The 23,364-nt window shown below is 39.6% G+C and overlaps 1 pseudogene across 1 annotated transcript; it reads left to right on the forward strand.

Annotated features, from left to right (window-relative positions):
* Nucleotides 1–20,705: 20,705 nt before the first annotated feature.
* Nucleotides 20,706–22,590, forward strand: LOC311593743 (COP9 signalosome complex subunit 3-like; annotated as a pseudogene). Its single transcript has 3 exons — nt 20,706–20,962; nt 21,076–21,611; nt 22,279–22,590. The product of its transcript is annotated as a COP9 signalosome complex subunit 3-like (transcript).
* The last annotated feature ends 774 nt before the right edge of the window (nt 22,591–23,364 follow it).

The raw sequence follows: 23,364 nt of genomic DNA on the forward strand, positions 1-23,364 counted from the left end.
CAATGGTAGAACCCTCTAAAAAAAAACATCATATTTTCTGTTATGCCTAAAAAAATTCTACACTGGGTACATCAGACAGAGGATTGGAATATACAAAACTCAAAAACTGAAGACAAAGAAAATCAACAATATAATTAATAGATGGGGTACAGAACTAAACGAAGAGCTCCCAAAAGATGAAATACAAATGACTGAGAAACATCTTTAAAATAGTCAACATTCTTAGCTATCAGGGAAATATAAATTGAAACTACATTGAGATTTTTACCTCACCCCAGTCAGAATGGCCAAATTAATAAATCAGATGACAGCAGATGCTGGTGAGAATACAGGGGAAAGGTAATACTTACTCATTGTTGGTGGGAGTGCAAACTTGTACAAGCACGATGGGAATTCAATGTAGAGGTTTTCAGAAAGCTGAAAGAAGATTCACCATAAGATCTACCTACACCACTCTTGGGAATGTACTCAAAGGGCTTTACATCTTACTACAGAGATGCTTGCTCACCCATGTTCACGGTTGCTGTAGTCATAGTAGCCAGAAACTTGAAACTGCTAGGATGTCCATCAACTGATAAATTGATAACAGAAACATAAGCATTCCCAGCTGTTAAGAAAAATGAAATTATGAAACTCACAGATTAGTGGATGGATCTAGAAATAATCATCCTGAATGAGGTAATCCAGACCCAGAAAGACAAACACTGCATGTACTCTCTGACTTGAGAATGTTAGATTTTAAGCTTTAGATACATGTGTTTCATTCAGAATAGCCGTAGAGGTTAAGTAGCTAGTAAGGTACAGGTGGGAGGAGATCTTCTGAAGAAGAGGAAATAGAACTTTGTGTTATAAAATGATACAGGAGAAACTATTACAGGAGGATTAAATGGAGAAAGTGATGAGATGGCTGAGTAAAGAAAAGGATGAGGGAAAAGAAAAGTAAAACTAAAGTCCTTTTTTTAAAACATGAAAATTCTATAATTATACTAATACATATACACAGGCACATATATATATATATACATATATATATATTGAATAACCATATAACAAATAAGACAATCCTTCAACTAGATATTATATGCTACAAAATAAAACTCCTAATGAATGACACCCGCCAAGGACAATACATGCAGTAATCTTCGAACCCCTAGCCAGATCTACCCAATGGGCAGGATGTTCTTCACAGTTGAGTGGAGAGTGGGGACTGACTTTCATACAAACTCTGGTGCCCCATATTTGACCACATCCCCTTCATAGGGAGGCCTGGTGGCACTCAGAGGAAGGATAGTAGTCTATCAAGAAGAGATTTGATACACTATGAGTATATACAGGGGGAGGAGGTCCCCCTCAGCCACAGTCATAGGGGAGGGGAGTAAGGGGAAAATGGGAGGGAGGGAGGAATGGGAGGATACAAGGGATGGGATAACAATTGAGATGTAATATGAATAAATTAATTAAAAATTATCCTTGGGGGAAAAAGCTCCCAATGAATATAATGGATTACATCTTTTTGAGTCATAGAAAAATCCTAGCTACACTGGTACTAGCCACTGTATTTTGGTTATTCAGTAGTACAGACAGACACAGTTAGAAACACTTTACATCTTATCAAAAGGGCCCAAGAATCCTAAATGATTCACAACCTGCTTAAACAGGAGTCCCAGAGCTCTTATATGTGATTCAGAAGTGGTCACCACACTTCGTGCTCGCCCAATTAACTGCAAGCTACAGCAGTTGACTCTAAGGCTTGTGCTTGAACATCCATGGCCCCTCTGAAATACTCTTCATCTGAGGATCCAAGGGAAATAAGTTTGATGTGGTACCAAAGCATCCATCCAGTGGCAGAAGAGTCCCTGAGCGGCAGTCCTCCTAAGGAGGCCAGTCAATATTGTCACCCCCTGAAGCCTCTGGAGAAGCTGACACTCTGCTTTCTGTCATTTTAGTTTCTGTCAGTTTCAAAGAAGACACGCTTCTGGGGGCTGAAATTGATGTGCTTATGTGACTACTCCTGTCTGTTGAAATTGTCAGTCTGGAAAGGATGAAAGTAACCAATTTTTCAATTTCAGCAGAGGACAGCTTTGCAGGTGGAGCTTCACTAAGTCTATGTCTCTCCAGCTGATCAGAAAATTTAATTTTCCTCTTGCTTTTAAAAAAGTTTGTGTTCACTTTCAGAACTTATTTTGGCCTCATCTCGAGACACAACATGAATTGGCCCAGCATGGAAACAGATGGTCAGTGCTGTCAAAATGCAATCCCACGGATGGTCCAGCACAGCTTTGCTCCACTTAGGATTGGCCAATCAGTTTACTCAGAATGGGTTTCTCTTGTTGTTGTTCTAAACCAGACACAAAATATGGAATCACTTTCAATCCTGCTGCTGGTGGATTTTGATGTGTTTCACAGAGAAATCCACTTAGCTTTGATTAACCAGTCGTAAGCTCAGTCAAATTGCTCTACAAGCCCCTAGTGCATCTTTCAATGACCTAACTTTGAGGAGCTTTTGATTGATTAAATCAAAATGATTTGTAGAGGGTTAAACGATTTTCACAGGAAGCACTGAAGCACTGGGGTTAGAAGTTCCAAGATCTACAGTGAACTAATTATATGACATCATCCAATACCCAGACTTCCTTCCTTTGAGATGAGGAAGTTGGACCATCACAGCATTTTACAACTACATTCCTTGTGGGAGTATTTTCATAAGCTACAAGTAGCTAGAATGAATGTGCCATGTTTAAATAACTTTGGAAAACACTGAATATTTTAAGTTACTTAAGGCAGTTCTAACCCATAGCTTTGGTAATTTTACTATGATGAAGTTATATGAATCTTAGCCACAAATGTAGGTGTAAGGTAAGAGTAACTGTGCAGGAGAGAAGTCTCCGTGGTTAAGAGCTGCCCTTCCCGGGAATCCGGCTTCAGTTCCCAGCATCGACATGGCAGTTCTCAACCATCTGTAACTCCAGTTCCAAGGGATCCAGCACCCTCTTCCGGCCTCCACGGGCATTAGGCACACAGTTCGTGCACAGGCATGCATGCGGGCAAAGCACCCAGACACATAAAGAAATAAAATAATTTTAATGGATGAATTCACCATTCTTTCTGGTCTGCATCTTAAAAACATTGAGTACTCAGTTCAGTAATGCTGAGGCTGTAGTTTTAGACTCTTCAAGGGCTGAAGATAGGGGTGAGACCACAGTGTTTATTGCTAAGACTATCTGTGTTAAAGAACAGTAAGTTTTGTTATCTGTAAGGGGTAGAATGTAAAATAATGTAGACTTTGTAGGTCACTTCGACTCTATTGAAACTACACTTCTTTGGCAATACTCAGTGCTATTATTATAAAGGTATACATACGTAATGGGTAATACATAAAAGGTTTTTGTTTTGTATTTTGTATTTATTTTTTTTAAAAGCCATTTTAAAACTGTAAAAGGGAACTTGTGGTGTATACACAAAGAGCAGAGTGGCATAGATTGTCTTACTGGCTGGAGTTGTCCAAGCTCTGGTCCTCATAAATACTCCATTATGGAGCATAAATACTTCACAAATATTTGCACAGGAAACATCACAAGGTGGGGGATGGATGGCTTGATCTCCTTAGATACATCAGATGCATTCCTTCTTTGAGTTCTTAGCATTTCAACGTTTCTATTTGGGAGGCCAAGCATTGGTTTGCTTTCGTCTGAGACCTCTCAACTCCAGAGTGCCTAGCATGACAAAGTTTTACCATCTTTAACCTCCCAGAATCCACAGGGAATTTAGTTTCCTATCACATCTGGACAATAACTCTCAACTTCCCCGTCTAGGTAATTTCCCTTTCAACCTTCCCGATCCTTTCTGGGATGCTGAAATGCTAAGCCTTTCTAAAGAGGTATTCTTTAAACTATAAACATAGGAAACCATGGCACAGGAAGATGGCAACTAAGTCCCTCAGCAGACATTTTTAGCATGAATACTTTGGGTTCTCAAATGCAACACAGCATTGTCCCAATGACCTTGGCTTTGAGACACTTTGCATGGATATCTTGTTTTCGTTGGCTACACTTTGCATATCCAGGGGATGTTTGAGGTTTCTTAGAGCCTTACTAAATACTCACTAGCATCCGGTGCTCTGTGGAAAGAATCAAAGTCTGATATGTAATTCATTGTAAACTTAAAGGGCTGTATTTCACTCACAGCCTCTCATGTTTTCTTGCATTCAGCATTTTCTCACATATAATTAACCTCTAACTCTTGTATATTTAGAAGTGTAATTGGTGGAGCAAATAACAAGATAGTTATAGTCATGGTTCCCCTATACCTTTCATATGTAATATTATTACTAAATCATTGACTATTTGTGTGTCTGGATGATTGATGAGTAAGTTTTCTTTATGGTAACTATTTAAGCATTAGTCTCCAGTTTCTTATATAAATAACTTCCTTATTTAATTGGATTAGCAGGTCTGTATTTCTGAAGAATATATCAACTAGCTATGCTACATGAGTATTGTGATTTCATAAACCAACAATTGATAATCAAAAGAATGCCTTTTAAATATTTCCTGAACCTTTGAATAAAAATAATATGAACTTAGAAGTAGCCTCATTCTCATATCTGTGATCACTGAGCTCCTTCTTGGCAATGTCCAGTCTCTCTACCACCTACAGACAAGAACAAAACCCGGTGTTAGCTTTCATGTGTCCTTGGAATTCCAGAAGCTCTCCACACCCACAACTTCAATTTCATATACTTGTATTGCTAGTTCCAAATACAGGTTTCTTTTGACTCCTAGCAGCTAGTTTTCTGATTTGTTCATTATTCCTTCTTTTAATACATACTGTATGCCTAGAAAGTAACATACCTTAATGGAGGCTATGCAATGTGAACAAAAAGAATACAGCAACTTCATCCCTAAGTGATTTAATATGGGAGAGAGATATTCCAGAAGAAATCAAACAGAAGCATGCATTGCTAAATTCTAGCAGATGAGAAACTGACTAAACTAGTCCATCCAATACTGTTCAAGGTGGGAAAACAAGGATATTTGATCATTCTAGAAAAGTAAAACCTAAATTCTGCAAAAGACAGTGACTTATAGTACACACTTTACATTGCATAAGCCAGAAGCCTTTCTGCTGAAGAGGTATTATTTAAGCTGCAAACTGAAAGATAGGAACAAACTAGCAAAAACAATATTAGCCATATAAAGAAAATGGAGGTTGTGATAAAGACATAGCATGTATGTAAAGAGTTTGGAATACTTAGGAAACTGAAAAGAAAAAGCTTTTTTAATTGGTGCATATAGGCTAAACTAGATGATGTCAACTTACTATAATATTAGGAGGTGGGAAAGACTCACATCATTGTTTATGGTAAAAAAAAAAAGATCATATCTCATATCCTGGATACCTTATAAATCATTATCTGTTGTTAAAAGATGACTTGTAAATATTTATTGTCTCTATTTTTGTTTAACATGTCCATAAAAACATTGATGTAATCCTTTAGAAATAAGTGATCTATTAAGCAAGCCATTCTTTTGTATTTTTCTCAGTGCTAATTAAGTGTATAAACTAATGGATTCCATTTGTATTTATAATATACTTTGATCCTTTTCAATCCAGTATTATCTTATCCTCCTTTCCTTCCCTCAGTTTCTATCTCTTACTTCCTAGCCTTCCTTCTACAGTGTTACTCAGATAGATAGATAAGTAGATAGATGATTGATAGATAGATAGATAGATAGATAGATAGATAGAAAGATAGATAGATAATTGAGAATAGAGTGCATAGATAGATGATAGGTAGGTATATAGAGATAGAGGTAAATATATATGTGTGCTTCTCTCTCTCTCTCTCTCTCTCTCTCTCTCTCTCTCTCTCTCTCTCTCTCTCTCTGTGTGTGTGTGTGTGTGTGTGTGTGTGTAGGGCTAACCATTGGTATTGGATAACTACTAGAGGTCTTATTTTTCCCCCTCTCAGCAGGTATAAATTGTAGTTCTTCATCTACAAGTGGGACTATGGGATGTTTCCCCTGTCCACCTTCCTACTTGAACTGAAGTCATTGTTTGGGTTTTGTTTGGGCACCCGTATTGTTGAGATTTCATGGGTGAAACTTGCCTACAGAGCTGACACCATTTCAAATTAGATATCTTGGTGATAACCTCTGGATCTTACAATCTTTCCATATTAATACAATCAGCTGGAATGCAGTCATTTGGGTGCTAAAGCAAGTTAATAGGAAGGAAAGAGTGTTCAGAAGTTCAATAAGTGCCTTGACTCATTCTATCTACTTTAAGTGTCTATAAGGCTTCAAGCTTTCATTTAAATCTCTGTCGTTTAGTTTTACCACTTCTTTAAACTGCCATTTTGTGCTTTCCTTTTTATTTTCTTTGGGGGTTTCTACTTGTGTGATCTGGGTGGATGCTCTTTCCAGGCTTCATTCTCTGTTCTTCCCACTATGGCCTTTTGACTGACATCCCTTGACCTCAAGCAGTACCAAGGTTACACAATCCAGGACCATAGACTATGTTCTGTGGGAAGAGAAGACATTTGTCTTACCTGGGTTTCTACTTCTGTGATGAAAACCATGACTAAAAGTAAAGTGAGGGGGACAGGGTCCATTTCACCTTTCAGCATACAAGTCCATCACTCAGGGTATCCAGGGCAGGAACTCAGGGCAGGATCAGAGAGGCAAAACCTGAAGCAGAGAGCATGGAGGAATGTATTTGCTTTCTCCCCATGGCTTATTCAGCTGCTTTCTTGTAGTACCCAGGACCATCAACCCTGGGACAGCAATGCCCACAGTAAGATTGGCCCTCTCACATCAATCATCACTCAAGGAAATGCACCACAGCCTTGGCCACAGGCCATTCTGATGGGGACAATGTCCCCATTCAGGTTTCCTCTTCCCAAATGGCTCTGGCCACATGTCATGTTGACATGAAAGTAGCTAGTACAGCATTCTTACTTTATACTTCAAAGCATCTACTTGGCATATGAGATGAAATAACAGGCTGTTTGAAACTTTCTGGCCGAATTCATAAAAGCCTGTAAGACTCGACATAGACGTTGGTGTTTGGCAAAGGCTGATGTAAGCACAGAACACTTGATCAGCCTCCATTAACAAAACTGGGAATGAAAAGGGAGCTATTGACAGATCCTTCTAGTCCATGGAGTGCACACACCATTATAATGAGGAGGGGTGTGATTGATAAGTAATGTGTCATTGCGTAGGAAAAATCAGAATTACAGCCCATCATTTTCCCATGTGAAAAAGTACCCGCAATTAAATATCCTGTGGTTGTTCCCAACCGAGTCCAAGGAAGAGAACTGCTCTACAAATTTACCTTTAGTTACTATGCTAATACTTCAACTGGACACCAAATAATTGTCTTTATTAAAATTTACTGTTACAGGATAGAGTTCAGTAGTATACAGGAGGTCTTCCTGCTATAACTTCTCGTCCCAATCTCACCATGTCTATATATTTAACTTTTAGAAACTGCTGTTTAAATGCAGATGGCTTTATAAATTTCCACTCCTAACCTGAAATATTTCTAGCAGCATAGGACATGACTGATTTGTACTTTGGAGTGCCCATTTTTTCCCAGAATGCCAGGCTCTCCTCTGATAACACAATCTCCTCTTCCTTTCTCAGAGTAGCTTCTCGCAGCAATGCTGGACACTTTATCTCTATTCCCTATCATGGCTAGATTTTAAGTCACATCCCAATGCTAGCAAAGCTATTGGTTTTGGAAGGTCATTCTTCTTGAGTTTAGAAATTTTCAGTCATGTTTCTCTCTTTTTTTATTATCAAAAACTATGCTCTGTGCCCCGGATTATGTTCATCATTGATGCGTGTTGACAAGCCACAGAAACTGTCACTAACGCTAGTTAAAAATGCAGCTGGGTTAATGCTGACATATTGCTGCCTTCTGATGTGTGTTCATTTATAATCTAATTGCATGTCCACTTTTAAAAATCAGCTCCCAGTGTGGAATGGATAAAAACACAATTACCAAATGATAAGTGTAATCATTCGGTGCTGTTAGTCCTGAAAGGTGATATTGCAATGACATTGAGGAAATTAGATCTATTCTTCCTCACAATTACATAGTTTCATGTTCACACTGCTGTCATTCTAACTAGGATGGAGCACCGACATGTGAGGCGGGGTGCACCCCAGTCACTAATTATCACTAAGCAACTGGTTCTTGAGAAACGTTTCCAGAGAAGGCAGTCTAGAGAACGCTCTGGGACTCCCTAAAGCTCATTGTTACTTTCACAGAACCTAAAGCTTGTTTTCCTACTGAAAAATTGTGATTGCTGCTGAAAAATGACTAGGGAGAGACAGTGGTAAATGTGTACAATTTTAATCTATGTCTGTCTGCAAAGAGAAAATGTTCATGTGAATGTAGGCCCCCTGTGGATGATCCTTCAGCGTGTGAATACCTGTCCCAAACTTTATAACAAAATGTGCAGGCCACACAAACATTATTATCAGTTATTGTTATGTTGAGGAAGAGGAGTAGGAGGAGGAGATACATGGGGAGGAAGGAGAAGAGAGGAGCCGGAGGATGAGGAGGAGAAGGAGGAAGAGGAGGATAACCTAACAAGCGTCAGGACACAGCCTTATCAGTTAGTTGCCCCTGTGGACAATGTCTATAAAAACTCTGCCTAGATCAGTATCACCTGCTCTAATGCAGTCGCGTTCCTGTTGTACAAGGCAAGGCTGTTTTGATATGTGTTATTTATTCAACCTTAGTCCCCACTCTTGGAACCCTATATTTATTTAGCAGAAAGTATAGCTTAAGTGGTATTATAGCTTATCAATTATTCTACAAACACTAGGAGGAACAAAAACTCTCTCTACACAGAAAACACTGAAAAACATAGCCTCAGATGGTCTGGAATGGTACCATCACATTACATAATTCTAATATGTATGAGTGTCTATTCCTTTACATCAATGAGGATAGCCGCAGCTGCTTTAAAGTTTCGTCAACAAATTCTGGCATCTGAGCTACTAGATGTGACGGTCTAAATCTTTGTTCCCTATTTTCTTCCTTCAAAATATGTAACTGGGTAGCCTTTTCCTTATTTTAAAATTTTGTTTTAAATCTAGATATCAAGATTGCTATTGCAGAAAGTCTGGGTTATACCATGGCCCTGCAAATATTATCTAGGTTTTTGTTGTTACTTTAATAGGAACTTTGGCCTGACGCACACTAAAATTCTCTCCTGGTTAATAAAATATCATATCAGTTCTATTAGTGGCTGTCCCCTTGCAAGCTGAATCCAGTCTGTGCGGCATACGTGAAACATTCTCATTAACTCTTTGGGCTCTTTTTCTTTCAGAACTCTTCCCACTCTTTCTAATGACTGTGTTTGCTCCAATTCTGTCTGTTAGTTATTGATGTTAGGGAAACCAGTTTTCCACAGTCCCTTTAACTTCCTGATATATGTTCATTACATCCCACACTTGAGCTAAAGGTAGCAAAGGACAGGCAACTCACACCATGCCATTTCTTTCTTCCAGTGTCACTGGCACTTTCAGAACCTGCCTCGCCTTTTCACTCTCCAGAGTCATAGTTTTCACAGTTCAAATTTTTTATCTGTAGGAAGGGTTTTTTATTTTTAACATTATATTATATACAATAGAAATTAGGTACAAAGAGTTTGTATTATTCGTCTAAGCTCATGGTCACAGCCACACAACTATGCCTTGAAGTCCTCAGGATCTTATCTAAATATTCCTTTTAGCAGAGATTGCTCTCCTTGGGGTTGGGGAAGCCTGCTGTGAGATATCCATCTCTGTTTAAGCTTGTGTTAGGATGAAGTTTAAAGATGTCCCCCGATGCACTCCAACAGCCTGAAGAATGCTTCCTGTTGTTACTTGTTATTCCATGACAAGAGCCATGGTTTCTGAACACCCAACCAACAGTCATTGGCCACCTCAAATGAAGATGTGTTGTAGCCAGGTGATTACTGCAGACATTACATCAATCAACAAAGAAACCATGCATGTACCTTATACCCTCTTTATGGAGATGGATTCAAATGTGGCAAACAAGCCACTGAGCAAAATGTCTTCATTTCTACCACAAACAGAGTTGTGCCTAAAAACAGGAAAGCTTGGATACAGACAGAGTCGACAGCCAATCTCTGCCAAGACAGGGTCAGCAAGTCCTCAATATTTCCTGATTCACAAATATGTCTGTCAGATATATTGGGCCAAAAGGTTGAAGATGATGCTCCAATGTTATAGGGAATTTTGGGTGACTGTTTAGGCAGTGAACTGTCTCTGTCATCTTCTCATTTGGGAAGCTGCTCTGCTGTACTCCCTGTATATTCCTTCTCAAGTCTCTGATGGGCATTGAAGACCAGATAGTTTAGTTTTACAATTAAGCTTAGTTGATTAAGGGTTAAATTTAAGATGGTTTTAGGTCTAGATAGATATTTTAAGTGATAGAGATGACATATGACAGATATTAATTTACATTCAGAATTTTAAACTCACCAAGATAGGAAAGATGTTTACTTCAAGGCTGCCAAATATAAATAGCCAAAACACTATGAATGTAACATTTATATAATTTTTTATTGTTTCATGGTTCTTCTTGCTGCAGGTAGCTTATTGTATATATGTGTAATAGACTAAATTTATATGTAAAAAATATGTAATAAAAAACTAACAAACAAATTTAAAATGCACTAACATTATAATATAACAAATATTATCTCTATATCAAGAATTCCTAAGCCATTACAGTGAAAAAGTTTATTGCTCTGATTTCATCTTTCAAAGGGGAAAAGCTGGATTAAATAATCTAACACTTTACAACTCTAATTTAATACTACACCAAGCCTGTACATTACCATTTAAATGATATCGTCTGACTCCTGTAATCCAATAATTTCTTCTGTGGTATTCATAAATACCATTAGTGTCTGTGTTCTCAACTCAAGCTGCAGGTCTAGAAATTTGAGATGAAGGAGATAGAGGCAAGAAAACTGAAAATGTTTGGTGTGTTTTAGGATAATCAGCAAATAACCTTCTAATTAAGTTTCCTGCTTTCAAAATGTGGGCTGGCATACTGAGAGAACAATAATCCTCTTTTTCATGTTTGTTTATTCCAGGAATAAATGTGTTCTTATCCAGGGGTTGGTGAGGTTTTTATGTGAGAAGTTGGCTGTATCTTGTATGTTTCACTGGGAAGCAGCTTCTGACTTCTTGTTGTTGTTGTTGGGGTTTTCTTGTATTATTATTTTTTTTTTTTTTACATTCTTTGAACTTCTTAGATCAGTTCTTGGAGAAGAAATACCATCAATGCTGATAATGCCAACTCTAGGATTAGACTGACATTTCTACAATGTATTACCTTGAATGGAGGCGGATATAGTAAAGGTCCCTAGGACTTGTAGGTAGTGCCTCCCTCCCAGAGTAAAACTGTAAGTTCAATATTTAGTAAATGCATCAGAATGCCCCTTAAGAGACAAAAATAGAACATAGTCACAAAAGGGTACTCATGTGAAGCAACTCTAGCATTAAACTAGACACTACTCACTGAAGACACACTCTGGGTGTCTGAGACTCTCACGGGAATTATTCACATGTCAACTCCTCTGAATAGGGGATGCTGCCATCTTAATTTTTTACAAACAATCAAAAACAAAATAAATTTTATGAAGTTTTGTACTTTGGCTAAGGTCATTTGTCTGATAGGTGACAAATCTCTCTTTGTGGTCTACTAAGCCATCACACCTTCCAGCTCTGGTTATCACATGGTTAGCATCACATTATCTGATGATGCTAACATCAAAAGGCGCCCAGTGGAAAGTGACAGCCACAAGAAGTTGTGTTCTACATATCAGAAAAGGAAGATCTGAGTGGTCCAATGGCTGTTGATGAGTCTTGTTGCAACAGTCCTTTGCATCCCATATGAACCTTCAATGCTAACCTTCTTTCCACATCACGGACCAAGTCCCACAATGTGTTTGACCTTCTTGTTTGTAGGCACTGGCTGTCATCCTGTGATAGCCTCCAGCTTTGGAGTCTGTTTCCAGGAACATTGCTCATCTTAACTGCTTGCTCCCTTTTCTGTTGCTCCTTTGCCAGGCTCTTCTGTCCCTTCTGTCTTACCTCAAGGGTGGAGTCAGTGATCTTGATGATATGCCCTTTGGATCCTATGAGAAAACAACCCAGCGTGACCTAGCCTGTCCAGACCAGTCCTGAAACTGTAAGCTCAGTGTCACGTCCACACTGCCAGACTCATCCTTCTTCCATGTCAATCACAGACTGATCTCTAGGCCTGTTTCTTCATTTGTGAAACAGGAAGGCTGAACTAAACATTCTCTAACACTGCTTCTTTTCTCATCTTCCAGTATGTAGTAGGATGCAGGATGAGACCACAAAATGCATTATTGAATTCTATCTTTGAATAAAAGTTTGACAGAAAAAAAATATTCGTTCTGGGTATCAGTAGAGGAGTATGTCACACTTTTGTTTGAATACAAACTGTTTAATCACCAATGTACTTTTAAGTGACCTTGTCTTCCTTTTCCCACTGATTTACTTTATTATATATAGTCTTTGTACTGGATAACAAAATTAAGTGCTTTTCTTTTCCCTCTAAAGATCTTTTCTGAGCTTAGGGGACCCATGGGAAATGTAGAATTCCTTGTGAAATGCAAACACATCTCCTTTACGAGTGTTCATTTCAGTTTTGTTTCCATGTTTAAGGTTACCTTAGTGACAGAATTACTCCCCCCACCCCCACCAGATCTTGCTCTTGTTATGAAAATGGCATCATTTTGTTTCAGGGACTAATGGCTACAGGAAAATAACCTCAGAGCATGACACGAATCCAATAGCAAATCTCCCAGAAAAGTCTCTTCTTCCTGGGGAGTCAGGCTATCCACCACTGTCCTACTTCTCCAGCTAATGAAGCTCTTCTGGGACCTGTGTCTGTGGATAAACTGCTTATCTAACCAGGAGCAGCAGATAGTTTCCTACGTGCTGATTTAAACCTCCCAAGTGGATTATATTTCCAAATGTACTTTATATTCGTGTCAGTGTTCTTCATTGAATTAGGTTATTGCACATGATTTGTCTGCACGCCGTAGACAAATATCAATTACTTAACCTAATTAGTGACCATACATCTCTATAGCTGCCAAACATAAAATTTGTGTTTTGATGGCTAACACGGATTGCCACCTAAACAGGATCTAAAATCATCTGAAAGACAAACCCCTCTGCTTCCTAGGAGGGAGATTCTAGATTAAGTTAACTGAGGTAGGAAAGTCTGTCCAAAATGTGGGTATCACTATTCTATGATCTGGGGTTCCCATCTGATTGAAAGGGAGAAAATGAGCTGAGCATGAGTAGTCGTTGCTTTCCGGCTGCACACTGCTTCCTGACTGTGGATGCTGAGATGTGACAGGCTGCGTCATGCTACTGTCTTCACGCCTTTCTTTTTTGACAGACTGTACCATCAAGGGGAAAGGGAAAGAGAACGAAAGAAGGGAGATAAAGATGAAGGCACTGAATTAAGTTGTCTTAACATTACCCCACCAACCAGACCTACTTAACTCCAGGATCATTTCTTTTCAGATGAAGAGGCTTATTGGTGAGGTCTGTGAATAAAGGACAAGGTCAAGACTCAAAGCAGGGGGTTCCTAATGTTCTCATTAATTATTCCAATGGCCCCATAGAGGGAAAAGGTAGCTGATGATGACTCTGGAAGGTAGCCAGTGAACAGCATTCCTCTGTGTTTTTTGCTTTGTTCCCTACCTCCAAGCTCATACCTTGAGATTTAGTGCTGGATCCCTATGATAATAGACTATCTCCTAGAAGCTAAAATAAACCCTTTCCTTCCCCAGTTGCTTTGGTCCATGTTTTATTATAGCAATATAGGAAACCAACTATAACACTCTCAAGCTTGCTTCTTTAATGCCTGTTCTATGTAGATGATGATGTCAAGATCTATTGCTAGCTTGGTGTCTGTATCTTTTGGACGACATCTACCTCTGTGTGCTGACCCTGGGCAAACACTTCCATAGGCAGCTGCTTTCAGGAACAGAAAATCCCTTCAATGGCATTCTCAAATGACGTTCTTTACTTTCAAATGAATTTTCCTTGATGGGCAGGCTCTTGCTCTCAGAACATCTTTCCTATTGTCTGAGGTGTTAATCTCTTTAACAGCCATATATACTCTCAAACCTTGCCTGCTTTCGAACCTCCACCAAACAAAATGTCCATTATCTTTCTGCTAAACTATACCCAACTTCTCTGGACACTGGCAGAACACATCATAGAAACACAAGTCCTGCATGGTTTCAGTCACCTGTGGAACATAATAGTTAATATCTAGACGTTGAGAGGTGAATGATGGTTTTCAGGTGTGGGAGACATAACTGTGTAAAGACCATTGTGAGCATCGAGTGCATGTAAGAGCAGGAGGATTTGTTGTGGCACTGGACAGGTAACTATGGATGATGACTCCGAAATATAGCCAATTGTATAATGTGATTCTCACAAAGGTGGAAGAAAATAATCCAATATTTACACCATAAAGTCATGGTAAATGTTTGAATATGCCTAGCAGTGTATCTAACGTAACTATATAGGACTTGTGCACATCAAAATAGTAATGGAAACCCTTTTATGAGTATAGCGTTTAATTTTTTATATATCAGTTTTAAATGTGAAACACAAAACAGTAAGATTTTTAGAAGAGTAACTAACTACAAATAAACGGCCCTGAGAAAGTTGCCCGGGTTTCTGGCTGCTTCAAAACAAGTTATGTGGACACTGCAGCAAGGAGACACTCAACAGTGTTCTATTTCAATAACAGGCACTGTTTCCATCAGATGTGTAGCCTGGATATTTGTGCATTGCAAATGGATTTCCATAGACCAAAACATTGTGGAAGCATGGCACACAAGATAAAAAAAAAAACTCTAATGGGAAACGTTTATGTTGCTGTGTAGCAAATTGTAGAAGAGTTCCAGGAAGAGCCATGCCAGGCAGAAAATGAATGTGAACATGGTCTCTGCAAAGTGTCATGCCCAAAACAGATAATAGCTACGCATCTTTATGCAAGACTCCAAAATATAGTCAATAGTCATGAAGTCCAGGCTGTGGTCACACACTGACTCCCTGAAATTGTCCATAAGCTAGCTCTGTGATGATTTTATGTAACTTTAATAAATTTTTAGTTTCACTGACACATTTTTTTAAATAAATAGTTCCTTTTTTAAATTTCTCTTTCAGCTTGTTTATACTTTCGGTTTATCTTGGAATCATTACCAAAACAGAGGCATAAATCATGTAAGAACTTTAAAAATATTCTAATTCATTTTATTCAGTTTTCAAAAGTTAGACTCCATAAGGGTGAATAATCATTTTTATAGATGTGCAAGCATTGTTTGTGTACATACGGATGTGAAAATTTTCTCAGTAAGTGAATAGATATCCTATTTAATATCTGGGTTTTTGAAAGATAAAATTTCTTAAAAATCTCAGTTATTGTTAGTCAGCTTAATCAGATGTGATCAATTATTGTTGAGCACTTTTTCATAAGGTGGGCTGTTCAAAGAACCGCAGTTCTAAATTACAATCATAAACAATTGTAACACCTGTTTATCTATTACACTTTGACCTATTTCTTTCTGAATCCATTTGAAAGCACTTATATGAGTTTTGTTTATATATATATATATATATATATATATATATATATATATATATATGTATGTATGTATATATTGTTTATTTTATATATAATTGTAAAATGTGAGTATTAGTATTACTTAATTATATAAAATAGTCTATGCAGTGTTCTGCCATATTTTTATGTTCCTAAAATAAATATAGTACTAGTGGAAACAAATACCAAGAATTATTTATTAACATTATAAGACCTAGAAAGACACAATGGTATGTACTCACTTATAAGTGGATATTAGCCATATATTACAAGATAACTATACTACAATTTGCAGACCCAAAGGAGATAAGTAACAAGGAGGACCCAAGGGAGGATGCTGAAATTTCATTCAGAAGGAGAAATAAAATAGGTAGCAGAAGCAGTTAAAGAGAGGGAACAAGTAGGAGAGGGAGCGCAAAGAGAAATCAAAGTGGTGGAGACCCGACCTGACGAGAGCATGGGTAGGGGAGAGCAGAGGGCTTGCAGGGAGAAGAGAAACTGTAGGTGAGGGCATCTCTGTGACAAGCTGGAGACCCATGGCAAGGTAGGCTCCTGTGAGGATGTGGGGGTGACTCTAGCTGAGACTCCTAGTAGCAGGGGTCATGGAGACTGAAGAGGACAGCCTCTAACTAACCAGGACTCCTAGTGGAGGGAGAGGAATGCCAACCCACCCACAAAAACTTCAGCCTATAATTTACCCTGCCAACAAGATGTGCATGGATAAAAATAGAGCAGAGACTGGGGGAACGCCCAACTAGTGCCTGTCCCAACCTGAGACCCACCGCATGAGAGAAGGCTAACCCCTAACACTATTAATGATACACTGCTATGCTTGCAAACAGGAGCCTACCGTAGCCGTTCTCTGAGAGGTTCCACCACCATAGCTGACTGGAAATAGATGCTGAGGCTCTCAGTGAAACTTTGGGCTGAGCTCAGGAGACTTGTAGAAGTCTTATGGAAGGGTAGAAGGGAGGGGACAGGAGCTCCATGATTAGACCAACAGAGCCAACTAACCAGGGTACAGAGACCAAAACACAGATGTAGCCAATGGCAGCTTGGTCTTCATGTGGGTACCCTAAGTAAGTGGAAAGGTTCTGACTGTGACATGGACTCTGTTGCCTGCTTTTTGATCACTTCCCCCCCTTGCAGTGCTGCCTTGTCAGAATACAGGTGAAAAGGATGCACTAGGTGCTGATGTGACTTGATGTGCTCAAGTGGGTTGGTGGGGGAGGCTCCCCTTTTTCAATGAGTAGGAGAGGAGTAACAGGGGAAGAGAGAGGAGGGGGAGACCCAGTAGGAGAGGTGGGAGGGGCTATGATTGAGATTTAAAGGGAAGAAAGGAAGGAGGGAGGGAGGGAGGGAGGGAGGGAGGGAGGGAAGAGAGAGGGGGGAAGGATTACGTTTTCAGGATTTGAGTATTTGGAAATTATAGATATTAAGGCTTTGGATTTTTGGTATTTTCAACATTCAGGACTTTGTTATTCAAAATTATACTTCAAACCCTTATACTATAAACTTCTCTTATGTATAGTACTTAGTGTGGTTGGTACTGCACCTGCTGTATCTGTAACTACTTTCTATTTGTTGTGCTTTGCAGTGATGAGAACTTAAAATACACCCCCATAAACTCATATTTTTGCATATTTGGCTCCCAGCTGGTTTTACTCTTCATAGGGACTCTGGAAACTTTGAGAAGTGGGACCTATTTGGGGAAAGTAAGTAATGAGAGATAGTTTTGAAGGCTGCACCTGAAGACCTGGTTCAATGGATCAATCAATCTGTCTCTGTCTCTCTGTCTCACTCTCTGTCTCTATCTTTCTGCCTCTCTGCCTCTCTGTGTCTCTGTTTCTGTGTCTCTGTCTCTGTCTCTGTCTCTGTCTCTGTCTCTGTCTCTGTCTCTCTGTCTCTCTCTCTGTCTCTCTCTCTGTCTCTCTCTCTCTCTCTCCCTCTCTCTCTCTCTCTCTCTCTCTCTCTCTCTGTGTGTGTGTGTGTGTGTGTGTGTGTGTGTGTGTGTGTGTGTGTGTGTGCCTCCACCCCCCACCCCATGTCTTTTAGGATAAGAGCTGTCTCTCCAGACACTCCCAGACATGGAGGATTTAACTCACTGAGTCATGACCTAGAATCAATCTTTGCTCTCAGCAATGCAATAGTAACCGGCACACCCTTTCATCTTTCTACCTTTCATCATCTGCTTTTCTGCCTTCCCTGGTTTTAATTGAACATATTCTAAGAACTTATTTTTCTATTATCTCAGCATGTCAATTATGTTTATATTAGTGATGCTGATATAAAAGCTGTTTCATTATGTTTGCCTCAATGTTTGCTATATACATTAATAAATTATTTAAGTCCACTCAGTAACACCACACAGCGTCACAGGTGGTACGAGCACATTATGACAAAGACCTCCCAGCTCTCCTTTCCATCCCTTACTGTGATATAAGTGAGTCAAAGGCAGCATTTGCATATCGGTCTTCAGACTGTTCACTGCATGCTGAGACCCATCTGCTCAAAAGCCCACCAGGGTCAAAAACACACATCCAATTACTTAATAAATACTGAAAACAAGTATATTTTTAGCTACTTAAAGAAACTTGCTTTGCATATTACATGAAACGTCGCCCTGTGTTTGCCAGATGTTGGCAAAACAGAGCCTTGTGGTTGTAAGGACTCAAGCTATGGGGCTTTTTTCCCCCAGGATCCTGGCTCTGAGACTCTTTGTTGGCTAAAACTGATAATGCCTAGGCAAGAATAAGCTTCTTACAACAGTCACCCTGTCCCTCACCCTCTGCCCCTCCATTCCTCATGTAGTTAGAGACCCTTTTAGCCTCTGGACTAAGGCTTCTCCCAAAGAAATCCTGCCAAGCTGTCACCAGTAAGCCTTGGGTGTGGTCCTGTCACTGAAATCACAGTACCTTTCCTGGGCCATTCCCCAACCCAAATCACTTATCCACGTGCTAAAACTATTCAATATGCCCTTGCTATTATTAATATGTCTTAGATAAAATAGGATAAGAGAAGCCAAACTGTTTAATTCTATCTGCTCTTTCTCAGATGTTCTTCTCTCGTCATGCAGATCCCAGTTGACAGCTCAGTTGACTGTGAAGTCCCCACTTTGATTGGTCCATGATGGGTTGTTCTTTTCCTTGTGAGGCATGCTGATGCTGGACAGGACTTTGGCTTGCCTGGTTTCTGACAGGTAGCCTGCTCTCCTCTGCCCCTCTGTACCTAAAGGACTCTATCTTCTGCTTCTTCACGTTTCAGGTCTATGTGTAGGATGGTTGGGTTTGGTGCTTCTTTGTGTTTTGTGCACTTGAGTTTTCCTGGCTGTCTTCAAGATGGCTGGCTTTTTTTTTTCAGTTACTATACCCAATTAACTGAGGATCCATTGAAAACTTTCATTTTGAGTTTGTCCTCTGATCCTTTCTCAGACTTTTCACCTCTCCTTAGATTGCCCACCTGTTATTATTATGTCCTATGATAGTCATTAGAATTTTTATCATATTATGGTTATGGCTATGGTTACTTTTTGTGATTCTGTTAGATGATACCAACATCTTTGCTAATTTGACGTTTCTTCACACTGTGTTTATTCTGGCCCGTTAGCGCACTTTGTCATTACCTATGGAAATGTGAACGGGCCTTTATCATGGGGTTTTATGTTACCCTGACCTAAACCTTGTCTGGTTTTTGCTATGGTTTCAGTGTCAGGATACATGACCTCCTTCTGTCTTCAGTTCCCGCTGGAAACTCTTCTTAAGTAGAAGCTGAGCCTGGTTCTTGTTCCATGAACTGAACCTGTGAGAAGACACTGGAGAGTGTGTGAAGAAAGGAGAAGCATATAGTTTTAGCATTAAAAGGGCCTGTGCCGCTGAATCTGACCTTCAAAAGTGTTTCTCATCTCTTTCTGTCTTTATTTTTTTCTTTCTTTCTTTCTTTGATAAAATTAAAGGGTCAAAGAGGGGACTATAGTGATGATTCAGAGCTTAAGAGCACTTACTGCTTGATTTTTCAGGAGAACCGGAACACAGAACCCAGCACCCACACTGGGCAGTTCCCAACTGCATATAAGGCTAGCTCCAGATATATAGACACACAGAACTCCCCCTACACAACTCTCTCTCTCTCTCTCTCTCTCTCTCTCTCTCTCTCTCTCTCTCTCTCTCTCTCTCCACACACACACACACACACACACACACACACACACTTCAAATATGTATCAAAGGCTAAGGAAACTGGAACTGAGCAATGTCCATATCTGCATCTCCAGTGAGGCTCTAATGACATCTTCTCCCTTGCTGAACTGACCTGTGTGCAGAATATTCTAGTCACATTCCAAAAACGCTGCCTTTCCCCTCCCCTAGCCAAGACAGTTAATACACTGGAGTTATCTCTCCCGAAGCATCCTATCTAAACCAAAATAGCTTTTAGCTTCCAGGACACTTCAGTGGTGTTTCAGTTGGCTCCTGGCACCATCTGCCTCTGTTCCATTTAGGGTGCTCTCAGCTGTGGTCCTCTGTATTCACCTGTCTCTCCAGATATCAAGGGAGCAGTTTGCCATGAAATCTTAGTTTTCTGATGAGTCCAAGAAAAGCCATTGATTTTTCAGTTTGTTCAGCTTTTTCTAGTCAAAAGGACCGTAATGAAAATGTCAGAGACAGAAATAAAAGTTCCCATGATTTATTTCTGAATGGTGAAACAATCTTGCATTTCATGAATAAAGCCTTTTTAATTATGATGTATTATTATTCTGGGCATTACAAGGTGTGATTTGCTAAAGCATGCTTAATAAAATTTGCATTTATCTTCACAATAGATATTGTTCATGGCTTCTTTCTTGTGCAATAACCTCCTCTTCTTCCAGAATGTGGGTTATCATTATGGGTTATCAGCTCTTAAGAATTAGTAGCTTGGGGTCACTGGGACCCTCCTCCTAGAACATCAGGCTTTTCCCAAGCGAAGCGAGCTACCTCTGTTGCTTGGGCTACCAGCAGGGAAACATGGCATCTGCCCTGGAGCAGTTCATGAATAGTGTCCAATAGCTTTCAGCTCAAGAGCAAATGACACAGCTCTGTGAACTGACCAACAAGAAAGAAGAACTCCCTGCAAAGAACTTGTCCTATTTGTATACTGTGCTTAGGGCTCTAGATTTTCAAGAACATTCTTTGGGCATCCTTGCTGTTCTGTTTGCGAAGTTTTCAATGCCCAGTGTTCCTGTCTTCGAAAGACTATTTTCACAGGTTCAGCTTTTCTTTTTTTAAAATATATTTTATTAATTTATTCATATTACATCTCAGTGGTTATCCCATCCCTTGTATCCTCCCATTCCTCCCTCCCTCCCATTTTCCCCTTACTCCCCTCCCCCATCAGTACTTGTAATGGTGAGCATGTTCGTTCGATACGCAACAGATACATTTGCTGGGCTTTGCCATCAGCTACCAAATGCGCTTGTGTAAAGAAAACAGCCCCTTCAGGGAATTGGCATCCTTAAGCAAGCCATAGACAAGATGCAGATGAATACAAATCAGCTGACCTCAGCACCTGATAATCTCCGCCGGCTTCGTTTACTAGCGAAGTGCTTTAAACCTGCCCTTCCACATCTTGATATAGACACGATGGGTATCTATAAAGAGAACAGAGCCTGTGATACAAAAAACTTCCTGTGCTACTATTATTATGGGGGGGGGATGATCTATATGGGCCTGAAGAACTTTGAAAGGACACTCTACTTTTATGAGCAGGCTATAACTACTCCTGTCATGGAAGTCAGTCATATCATGTTGGAATCTTATTTAAAAAAAAGTATATTTTAGTGTCTTTGATATTACTTGGCAAAGTACAACAGCTGCCTAGGTACATGTCTCAAATTGTGGGTAGATTTATGAAGCCTCTCAGCAATGCTTGCCGTGAATTAGCACAGTTTTATTCAACCAATAGCCCACTGGAACTCCAGAACCTGGTGAACAAGCATAGGGAAACGCTCTCTTGAGGTAACAACATGCGCCTGGTGAAGCAATGTGTGGCATTTCATTATAAGAAGAACATTCCTGGGCTAACATAGACCTTCTTTACATTATTTTTTTTCTCCTTTATTAATTTATTCTTGTTACATCTCAATGGTTATCCCATCCCTTGTATCCTCCCATTCTTCCCTCCCTCCCATTTTCCCCTTATTCCCCTCCCCTATGACTGTTCCTGAAGGGGATTACCTCCCCCTGTATATGCTCATAGGGTATCAAGTCTCTTCTTCGTAACCTGCTGTCCTTCCTCTGAGTGCCACCAGGTCTCCCCCTCCAAGGGACATGGTCAAAGGTGAGGCACCAGAGTATGTGAGAAAGTAATATCCCACTCTCCACTCTACTGTGGAGAATGTTCTGTCCATTGGCTAGATCTGGGTAGGGGTTTAAGGTTTACCGCCTGTATTGTCCTTGGCTGGTGCCTTAGTTTGAGCGGGACCCCTGTGCCCAAATCTTCAACAAAGAAAAAGAATTTCAGACCAATTTCTCTGATGAACATCGATGCAAAAATACTAAATAAAATTCTTGCAAAACTTCTTTACATTATTGTTATAAGATATGGCAAGTTGTGTGCAGTTATCTGAACCTTAGGAGGCAGAAAAATATGTTCTACCCATGATAGAAGACGGAGAAAATTTTGCAAGTATTAACCAGAAGGATGGTATGTTCAGTTTCCATGATAACCCTGAAAAATCTAATAACCCAGCCACACTTCATAACATTAATCGAGAGATGCTAAAATGCATAGAGCTGGACGGGAGGCTGAAAGCCATGGACCAGGAGATCACAGTGAATCGCCAGTTTGTTCAAAATACTACGGGCTCACAAGAAGATGACTCAAAAAAACAAGCCTTCCAGCTACTCCTGAAACTAACGCTTATCCTGAGGTAACAGAACTCTCACCTTGGCCTGGCGAGTGTGAAGAAGGCAGCAGGAAGGTACCATGCCTGCTCCACACTGGTTCCACCTGGACGTTCAGAAATTAAGTTTTAGCATCTACAGTCCTATTGCTTTCAGAAAACCATTCTCTACAAAGAAGAAAAAAAATCAAACTTTAGCGTCTGTTGTGGATTTATTTGTCCTCAGATTATGGTTATTATTGCATTAAAGTTACCTTTTTGTTAAAAACAAAAACAAAAGAATTAGTAACTTGCTGTCCTCTTTAGTTTTGTGAGATAGTTGGAATAGATTTTACACAAATTCTTCCTGCAATGTCTGTGAATTCAGTAGTACACAATCTGAAATTGGTAGGAAGTGTTTAGTCATAAATTCAGTTACGGTCATATATAGGTATGTATGTTAGGCATCAGACTCAGAGCCCTGTGTCTACTAGGGAAGTGCTCTACCGCTGAGCTACATCCCCAAATCTCAGGGAATCTGTTTCATAACAAATATACTTTAATAGTTTGACCTTCCGTGAAACTGATTTCATTAAAATTAATTTATTGGCACCTGTGTGTCCACAGTTTCCCCTTGCTATTTCTTTCAAGTCTATAAAACTTTTATTCTTACTCCTAATCATGGCACCCTCTCCCTCTCCCCTCCTACTTTCTCACCTCTCCCCATCTATCTTCCCTAATATGTGTTGCTAAAGAGTTAGGATTGTACTGTTTTTGTTCGTTTGACTGTTACTCGCTGTTCT

The sequence above is a fragment of the Acomys minous genome (genome assembly GCF_964271855.1).
Source record: "Acomys minous genome assembly, chromosome: 3".
Taxonomy (NCBI): Eukaryota; Metazoa; Chordata; class Mammalia; order Rodentia; family Muridae; genus Acomys; species Acomys minous.